Source organism: Astatotilapia calliptera, chromosome 2, assembly GCF_900246225.1.
Source record: "Astatotilapia calliptera chromosome 2, fAstCal1.2, whole genome shotgun sequence".
Classification (NCBI taxonomy): domain Eukaryota; kingdom Metazoa; phylum Chordata; class Actinopteri; order Cichliformes; family Cichlidae; genus Astatotilapia; species Astatotilapia calliptera.
Genome location: NC_039303.1, coordinates 18,616,528 through 18,627,088, shown reverse-complemented (window position 1 = coordinate 18,627,088; position 10,561 = coordinate 18,616,528). Strand labels below are relative to the sequence as shown.

The 10,561-nt window shown below is 40.3% G+C and overlaps 1 long non-coding RNA gene across 1 annotated transcript; it reads left to right on the top strand.

Annotated features, from left to right (window-relative positions):
• The first annotated feature begins 449 nt into the window (after window positions 1-449).
• LOC113029074 (uncharacterized) lies at window positions 450-2,605 on the top strand. The gene is made up of 3 exons (XR_003273337.1): window positions 450-849; window positions 1,864-1,958; window positions 2,067-2,605. It is a non-coding gene; the product is annotated as an uncharacterized LOC113029074 (long non-coding RNA).
• Window positions 2,606-10,561: the final 7,956 nt, after the last annotated feature.

The following is a 10,561-nucleotide window of genomic DNA, read 5'->3' as shown; positions in this document are numbered from 1 at the left end:
TGTATGTTTGTGGGTGTGTTTGAGTCAAAGAGAAGAGCCCAGACTTTGATGATAAAGTTCCCCTGTGATCAAAGTGTCATCACAGTCTTAGTGTTGTCTACATTTATGTTGAAAATAATAGTGGCTACTCAGTTCTAAAATGTTATTTTCATTTTATAGATTGGTTCCTTTATACCAAAATGGTAAATGGCCTGTATTTGTAAAGCGCTTTTATATGGAAGAAATATAGTATCATCAGAATTCAAGTATTTTTAGACATTGAATTTATGACACTGAATTTTTATCCTCCAAATTTCCCTGCAAAAATATTCACCTGCAAAAATTCACCTGCAAAAAATTCACCTGCAAAAATTCACCTGAAAAAAATTCACCTGAAAAAAATTCACCTGCAAAAAATTCACCTGCCAAAAATTCACCTGCAAAAAATTCACCTGCAAAAAATTCACCTGAAAAAAATTCACCTGCAAAAAATTCACCTGCAAAAATTCAACTGCAAAAGTGATGAACTTTAATGACCCAAGCCAGAGCAATCAGCACCAGATCGAGTCGAGTGGCTCTCGGCCAATTAAATTACGCTGTTTGATCACATGACACCGTTAGCCAGCAGTTTGTCTCCTAAAAGAGAGCTGTTTAGAGGTGAGTGATTAAGTTTTTCTCCTAAATAGAGATCATTACAGAACGCCTAGTCCTACTTAAAATCCCATTTATTTTTATTTTATCATCTACTCGAACTAAGGAAAACGTTTGACTAACTCAAAGACAATTTCCACGACTCCCCTGCCTGACTGCAGAGGCAGTTTTGAATTTAGGAGCAGCAAGATGGAAGCGGCAAACCCTGGCGATTCTCCGGTAAGTATATTGTTTTTTATCTTCAAGTTTGTCTTTTGAAACGTTAATTTTATTTAAATCTGTTGCTCACGTATAAAGTACACAGACGGGGTCTTTGCTCAACTCGTCTGAGGCGTGTCTCACTAAGCGCTACATGCTAGCATCCTGCTAACCGAGCTACCCTTTACATGCTGTGCTTTAGAAAATAGGATACTCGTTAAAAAATACTCCGCAGATATTGATAGATAGACGAACACTGCAAATATAATGTTGTAAACGAAAACGGCCTTTGGTGAAGTGGTAAAATACACCATGAATAAAGCCATAGATTGAATGGCTGCCATGGTTGCAGAACGGCCTGATTTAATGACAAGAATGGGGAAGAGTGAGGCGAAGTGAACCAAAGCCACAAAACACGGTCAGACAAGGCGGCAAAAGGGCAGTGATCTGTCCGTCAGTATGAAGTTGGTGTGTGCTTTGGTGAACAAAAACTCGAGACCAGTAGCAGGAAGGTGGGAGACTCGTGTTTCACTGGAATAGTGGTGAATTAAAACATCCTTTGTTGGGGACATTTAGGTGTAAATGCATCCATAAAGGTGAGACAGAGGCAGACCAGACAGTGAAGAAAACAAGGCAAACATTAGAAATATTAAAACGGAAATATAGGATTAATATAACATACAATTGGGGAAAATGTAAGGAACACAATGTAAATGATATTGTAAAGTCATTAAAACAGCATACTCTGATTAAAAGAAACAGATAATTGGGTAGAATGATGATGATGATAATAATAATAATAATAATAATAATAATAATGTTAAAGAACATGTACAAGATGGGTATGTATACTTGTAGCCAGAACTTAACAACTACAAAGTTGTAGCATGCCAGACCATCTTGATTGAATGTAACTTCGCTCCACACAAGTTTTATGGTAGACATATTCATATTGGTATCTAATAAATGATTAATTCTTAGATTTTATCAAACGTTAATTTATAAATTGTTTCTGTCTTTATGTGTTTGTTTCAGATTATGCAAGATGTAATTATTCAGTCAGCAAGACACTTGCTGCAGTTACTGACATCATCCAACTGAACTGCTGCTGTGATGAATCAGAATACAAGGTTTACTTTAGCAAGACCTATGAGTTAATGCTACATTTAACTAAATTGTTATATATTTTGTGTCCAATATTGTCTCCATATGATTTTGTTTTTTGCAACATCTTGCAGAGAACAGAGTCAAGGTACCAGCTTGGTCAACCCTAAAAGACCATCTGTTCATCAAGATATGACCAGGTGAAAAAGTCATAAACTAAACACTCTGCATGAGCATGGAATTTAGGATGCAACTTTATATCTTACCTGCTCTACACTCAGGGCTTGAATTACAACAACAGTCAATCACATAAAAAAAAATATACTTTTGGTAGTTCTGTGTCTCTCTCTCTCCTCCAAACCCAGATGGCTGCTGGTACTGAACCGGGTTCTGCTGGAGGTTTCTTCTTGTTAAAGGGGAGTTTTTCCTCTGCACTGTCACTTCATGCTGCTCAGTGTGAGGGATTGTTGAGGTTGAGTCCATATGTCCTGCGAACAACTGCTGGGCAATGACACCATGCAATCTTCTGGGATTCCTTGGATAGAAAACCTGTGAGCTGCACTTGTCCTTGGTCTTCACAGCTCACCTTTTTACTGTTTATTGAATCAAAATTCTCCAGTGACATGGATTCTACATTGTAACTGATGTGATGTTCTATAAAGTGGTTTTAATAAAAAAAAAAAAAAGGCAAAAATTAGTTTGTTTCTTTATTCAATTTTTGAACAGTGATACTCATTCAGTAAATGCAAATTATTTACACGGCAGTGCACTATAGGCATAAATCTAGACCCCTAGATAAAACATGATGGCATTATAGCAGTGACAACTCCTCCACAGTAGCAGGTGGGATTTTTCTTTTTTGAGGACGGCTCCTTTTACCTGTCACTACAGATGGTCTGTTTGTTCTGATCAAGAGCCTTTTTTTGGGCAGCTGAAGAGGAGAAGTCTATCTTATGGCCAACCTCTGGCTGTATCTTGGTCATATTACCCAGCAAAACCCAGTATGCAGGTTCATCTGTAACAGTCCTTGTGCCACAGATCACTGTTGCTTCTACATTAAACAGAAGAGCAGTGACGTGGGTGCAGGTCTCCGTGACTCCGGCCTTACAGCTGCAGTGGGCGGCTTCAACCTTCCCTGTGATGCTCACAGTGACCCATGGCTGCAATGCTGGTTCATTCAGTCTTTGAGAGTGCAGGACCTGAAACACACACAAAGTTCTTGTCTTTAAATGAACTATGAGCCAAGGCTGACATAAATGTTTTATCTACTTAATCATTAATGTAACAGTGTTTAGAAAGTTAGCACATACATGTAATTTTTCATTTCTTTATGTGTCCATCTATAGAACGCTGCATGTTATAGTGTAAATCTGCCTGTTCTCTGTCAGAAACCTGCCTGCAGAAAATGAACCTAAAGGATGTAATGCAAGGATGTCATCACTTTCAAGATGGAGAAAGCATAAAGTGACAATTATGAATCACTTAATATGATAAGGAGATTCTGCAGGTCATTAATCAATGTATAAAATTAAATAAAATTATTTTTAGTGACACAAGATACAAATATGGAAGGAAGATGTATAATCGCTCAGTTTGGGGAAATTGTGGGTAGCCACAATTTCTCCATACCCACAATGTGCAACAAATGGGCACAGCTATCTTCAACAGTGGAACATCGGCCAGTTACTTCCAACTTTAACGCAGCTTGTAGTCTTGGAGAGCAGCACACCAAAACTGCATGCACAACTTCTGCTAACAGTGGAAACAGATTAAGAAATCCATGCAAACAGATTCATAAACCGAAAGAATATTATTTTACAGGATTAATGATCATATCAGCCGCTGGCTGATCACAAACCCTGAGGGTGTATACGAGAAGCAGAAGAAGCAGAGGGGATATCCAGTTTAAGTTTAGATAGTATTTGTAAAGATATTGACCATATCCTTTTCTGAAAGTGTGGATATAATGGATGGGGTAAGGTACTGACATGCTACAACTTTATAGTTGTTAAGTTCTGGCTACAAGTATACATACCCATCTTGTACATTTTTTTTATTTTATTATTATTATTATTATTATTATTATCATCATCATCATCATCCTCCTACCCAATTATCTGTTTCTTTTAATCAGAGTATGCTGTTTTAATGACTTTACAATATCATTTACATTGTGTTCCTTACATTTTCCCCAATTGTATGTTATATTAATCCTATATTTCCGTTTTAATATTTCTAATGTTTGCCTTGTTTTCTTCACTGTCTGGTCTGCCTCTGTCTCACCTTTATGGATGCATTTACACCTAAATGTCCCCAACAAAGGATGTTTTAATTCACCACTATTCCAGTGAAACACGAGTCTCCCACCTTCCTGCTACCGGTCTCGAGTTTTTGTTCACCAAAGCACACACCAACTTCATACTGACGGACAGATCACTGCCCTTTTGCCGCCTTGTCTGACCGTGTTTTGTGGCTTTGGTTCACTTCGCCTCACTCTTCCCCATTCTTGTCATTAAATCAGGCCGTTCTGCAACCATGGCAGCCATTCAATCTATGGCTTTATTCATGGTGTATTTTACCACTTCACCAAAGGCCGTTTTCGTTTACAACATTATATTTGCAGTGTTCGTCTATCTATCAATATCTGCGGAGTATTTTTTAACGAGTATCCTATTTTCTAAAGCACAGCATGTAAAGGGTAGCTCGGTTAGCAGGATGCTAGCATGTAGCGCTTAGTGAGACACGCCTCAGACGAGTTGAGCAAAGACCCCGTCTGTGTACTTTATACGTGAGCAACGGATTTAAATAAAATTAACGTTTCAAAAGACAAACTTGAAGATAAAAAACAATATACTTACCGGAGAATCGCCAGGGTTTGCCGCTTCCATCTTGCTGCTCCTAAATTCAAAACTGCCTCTGCAGTCAGGCAGGGGAGTCGTGGAAATTGTCTTTGAGTTAGTCAAACGTTTTCCTTAGTTCGAGTAGATGATAAAATAAAAATAAATGGGATTTTAAGTAGGACTAGGCGTTCTGTAATGATCTCTATTTAGGAGAAAAACTTAATCACTCACCTCTAAACAGCTCTCTTTTAGGAGACAAACTGCTGGCTAACGGTGTCATGTGATCAAACAGCGTAATTTAATTGGCCGAGAGCCACTCGACTCGATCTGGTGCTGAGTGCTCTGGCTTGGGTCATTAAAGTTCATCACTTTTGCAGTTGAATTTTTGCAGGTGAATTTTTGCAGGTGAATTTTTTTCAGGTGAATTTTTTGCAGGTGAATTTTTTTCAGGTGAATTTTTGCAGGTGAATTTTTTGCAGGTGAATTTTTGCAGGTGAATTTTTGCTTGTGAATATTTTTGCAGGGAAATTTGGAGGATAAAAATTCAGTGTCATAAATTCAATGTCTAAAAATACTTGAATTCTGATGATACTATATTTCTTCCATACTTTTATTAGTCCCCCCTAAGGACCCCAAAGCGCTTTACACACCCAGTCATCCACCCATTCACACACACATTCAAACACTGGTGGAGGAAAGCTACAGTTGTAGCCGCAGCTGCCCTGGGGCAGACTGACAGAAGCGAGGCTGCCATATCACGCCATCGGCCCTTCTGACCACCACCACCACCACTAAAGCCTCATTCACCTATTCACACACCCACGTTTTCTATTTCTAAGTGCTTTCTGTCACTCTTTGATGAATGCTTTGGAAGCAACTCGGGTTTGAGTATCTTGCCCAAGAAAACTTGGGCATGTTAACCATCTGATGACAAAATTTACATCACCGAGACCTGAGTGGACCCTAGCAGACTCACGTACATTTAACATATAATCGGTGCTTAAGTCATACCTAATAACATATAATGGCTATGAATCAAATCCTGTTGAAACACTACAGTCACAAGCACAGCATTTTAATCCGGTCTGGATGGTGTCTGGGTCATTCCAACATCTCAATTCTTTTCTTTTTCAGTCCTTTTGTTTTAGATTTTCTTGGGATCATTGTCATAATGTATGATTCAGTCTTTAGTTGTCAAACAGATGACCTCACATTTGACACTGGAATACTTATTTTCTTCTTTAAGTGCATATGACTAGCAACACCTGGCTGTTACTTACTAGTGAGTTTCTATAGAATGAAGGTTTTGAGTTTTTCCACAGGATTGAGTCCCATAAAAATTTTTTTTCACATATATCACTTCTTCACTCTGTGTCACTGTCATAAGTCTGTCTGACAGTACCTTTAACAATGATGCCTGATAATGTTAAATCTTATGTTGAATAAGATTTACAGCTTTACATCCATTTAAACAGTCAGTGTAGAAGCACTGAAGGCAAAGAACCCTTTGATGAAGCAACATTTGGTGCATGGGTTGAAACTCATTCAAGATCTCCTCTGATGCTGTCAGACTGTTTTGATTAAAAATAATATTCAAATGTCTGTTGTCCACAGAAAGCTACTTTAATCAGAATGCAGGGATTGTTACTGAAGGAAACTGTTTCCAGGGCCTACTCCGTGGATCGGCTTCCTCCGAGGCGTGGACGTCTATCAGCAGAGAATGTACCTTCACCTATCAGCAGAGAATGTCCCTTAGTCTGTAACACAGTCAAATATATTCTCAAGTAATATTCAAGCATGCCATTCAGCGTGTTAGTACGAGCTCGGGAGCAGCTTGGGAGAACAAGAAAACAGAGACTGCTTTAGATTGTCTTCCCAAAGTGACTCAACTTTATTCACAAGTACAACAGTTTATATAGAGGGTAAAATTCATGAGACAGCAGATTATCAGTTTAAACCAGTACAGACCAAGATAAGGCAGCGTCTTCCTGCCCTTGGGTGAAGAAGCATCCTTTGTGTAGTTTATTAGTTCAGCTACAATTGTGATTATCTCAGCGACATATTTTCAAGGCACAAAACGAAGAGTTCTTACATTAGTGAAATCTGAAACAAACCATTTGGCCTTCAACAGGCGTCTAAAAGATTAAGAAACTAATGTAGCTGAGGGAGTGATCTCTGTGGTATTTCAACCTTGTACCAGCCTGTGATTCTCACACATCAATTCTTGGGTCAAAGAGAAAAACACTGAAACAAAGGGGCCTTATTGAATGACAGAGTTTTCCTGCATGATGTCACTATAAAACAATATCCAGTAAATGCTCCCATGGTACTAAAATACCTAACAGTTCCACTCTTTTTTTATTATTATTTTTTAAAAAAATAATAACTCAAATAGAAAGGAAAAATCACAAATGTAATAATATAATATAAAAAGCAAATCATAAAATGTAATAGTTCACAACCTAATGTTCAATATACACATCAGGAACATCATTGGTAACATCTGGCACATCCTCAGGATCAATTTGTGCTAATTGCAAATACATTGAAGTAGCTGTACTGGTAGCTATATGGGTTATCATTGAAAATGTGGCTTGCAGAAATGTGAACAGGGTTGCACTTTACAATACGAAATAGTAAATAAAAATCCTAAGATTAATGCAGTAGATATGATTAATAACCTAAATATATAAAAAAGACAGTTCTTTAGTCGTCTCCTGGCCTGGTCCCAAGTTCGAGAGACACCGTATAAGCGTTGTGTGATGACAATGGGCATTTCATTTTCTCCATTATCAGGATGAAACGAGTCTATCTTTATCAGGTTAGACATTGTGTGGTACTCTAGGCTTTCTGTTCCTGCTGGATGTTCGAGTACCTTGTTGTTGTTCAGGTGGGGGATCAGAGGGCTTTCTGAGTCTTGGCTCTTTCAGGCGTTGTGTGTTAATCAGTGATTGTGTGTGTGTAGGTGGATTGGATCCGGGCGCTGGCTCGCCTGAGTCGTCATCTATAGGTGTATTGAATCTGGGCGCTGGCTCGCCGGAGACGTCATCTACTTGATCCGACGCCTTAGGTGGTTTGGTGGGGCTGGTCTTAACCCTGCTGGCATGAATCCACTGAGGTTGTCCGTCTGTTAGGATGCTGGTTCTCGTCACTGCAAGTACAGTCTGGGGGCTGGAACACGCGGCCTCCCCGAGTGCCCTTGGTTTTAGCGACTGTACCAACACCGCATCTCCTGGTTTCCACGGATGGGTTGGATCTATGGAAGGGAGAGGCTGAGAGAGACAAACTTTCTGATAGTTATTATTCAGTGTTTCTACCAGGTTATGAACATAGTCAGACAATGCAGTGTCTATGTCCCCTTCCAATAGCGGTGCCCCTCTGGAGGCTGACCATGGTGTTGGAAACGGTCTTCCCATGATTATTTCAAATGGAGATAATTTGGTTGCTGCGGATGGAGTCATTCTAATCTCGCAGAGGATTTGAGGAAGTAGTTTGATCCAGGTCATTCCTGTTTCTATCATTGCTTTAGTCAGGCGATTTTTTATGGTCCTATTCATTCTTTCTACAACTCCTGAACTCTGAGGATGGTATGGCACATGATATTTCCAGTCTATTGCTAGAGTTTTAGCACACTTTTGAATTACTTCTGATGTGAATGAAGGTCCTCTATCACTGTTAATTTGGTGAGGTATTCCAAATCTGGGTATTATTTCATTGCACAACTTTTGACAGACTACTTCTGCAGTTTCTTTTGATGTTGGGTAAGCTTCTACCCATTTACTAAATTGGTCCACTATTACCAGTAAGTACTTGATGCTTCCTTGTGCTGGCATGTGTGTAAAATCAATTTGTAATGTATGAAATGGGAAATCTGGTTGTGGTAAATGCTGATGTTTTGCTTTTGGTTTTCCTACATTAGTTCGTGCACATGTTAGACAGGTTGCTAATATGCGTTTTACTGCGTGTGATGTTTTCTTGATTACAAATCTTGATTTTATTGCTCCTATTACCCCTCTTTGTCCGACATGACTCACACCGTGAAAATGGCGGACAAGGATTGGCAGTAGTGAAGATGGGAGGGCAATCAAACCCTCAAGGTTTTTGTATAAGCCGTCTCTGTTATCTAAGGTACAATCATTACTTTCCCAGTAAGTGTAATCTAAGGCAGAGGCTTGCTCTTGTATGAATTTTAGGTCAACATTTGTTTCTAAATAGTCTGGGAGCGTGACAAGTGGCAGCTGTAAAGGCAAAGATAATACTTCCCTTCTGGGTGGTTGCTGTGAGGCAGCAGCTGCTTTCGCGGTTACGTCTGCAAGAGCATTTCCCACTGCTTCGTCTGTGTCAGCCGTGCTGTGCCCCTTCGTTTTAACAACTGCAATTGCCGATGGCAGCTGTATAGCCTGCAAAAGTCTTTGAACAAGGTCAGAATTAGCGATCGATTTTCCATCAGCAGATCTAAATCCTCTTTGTCTCCACAATGTGCCAAAGTCATGCACCACACCGAATGCATAACGGCTATCAGTGTAAACTGTTACCCGCTTATCCACATGTAACTCACAGGCGCGTATTAAAGCCATGAGCTCTGCTTTTTGTGCTGAGTGAAATGGTAATGAGTGAGCCTCTAGTATGATGTCAGGCAATGTCACCACCGAATAGCCACAAAGAAATAAGTTGTCATTTGGTTTTGAACAGGACCCGTCCACATAAACAATGACTGAGTCTGGGATTGGTGTCTGCTCTAAGTCTGGGCGTGGTGCTGTGGATTCCTGTATACGTGTCATACAATCATGAACGTCAGGGTCGTCTGAACCATCCTGTCGGTCAGAAGAACACAGCATACGAATAAGTAAGTGTGCTGGCGAATTGGGTGTGCTGCTTGCTTTTATAGTGAGATTTGCTGTTGAAGTCAGTGTAGCTTCATAACCTGAGTGACGTTGTGCGGTCATGTGTTGTGTAGTTATGTTTGCTAGAATGGTCGTGACCTGGTGATTGGTGTGTAGAATAGTGTCATGTGAGAGTGTGAGCTTCTCGCAGTCCCTTATCATGATAGAGCAAGCTGCTACTGCTCTCAGGCAGGCCGGCATCCCCTGAACTACTGCTGGCAGCACCTTTGAGTAGAAGGCTACTGGACGGTAGCCACAGCCATGCTCTTGGGCCAATACACCTGCACAGGTCGTGCCGTTCTCTGTGACGTACAGGTGGAACGGTAAGTGGTAGTCAGGCAGACCCAAACAAGGGGCGGAGGTCAGCGCTCCCTGTAATGCATTGAAAGAGGCAGTCATTTCTGTGGACCACAGTATTCGAGGAGGCTTGTCTTTTTTGCAGCATTCACGCAGAATGTGGTCATGAAAAGAACAGTCTGGTATCCACTGTCTGCAATAGTTCACCATGCCTAGGAAAGACAGCATTTCTTTCTGTGTAGTGGGCTTAGGGACAGAGGTCACAGCTTTGACCCTGTCTGTAGTCATAGAACGTTGTCCGTGAGACAGTGTAAATCCCAAATATTGAACAGAAGTCTGACAGTACTGCATTTTCTTTGCTGATGCTTTGTGGCCAGTCTGTTGGAGGTGCTGGAGTAGCATGTGTGTGGCAGTTTGACATAGTTTTTCACTATCAGCACAGAGGAGGAGATCATCTACATACTGGATCAGAGTACAGCCCTCTGGAGGAGTGAAGCCGTCCAGGGTAGCACGTACTACCATTGAGAAAGCCGCAGGGCTGTCTACCATGCCTTGGGGTAAACGAGTCCATGTGTACTGCTTATCTCTATGTGTAAAAGCAAATATCGG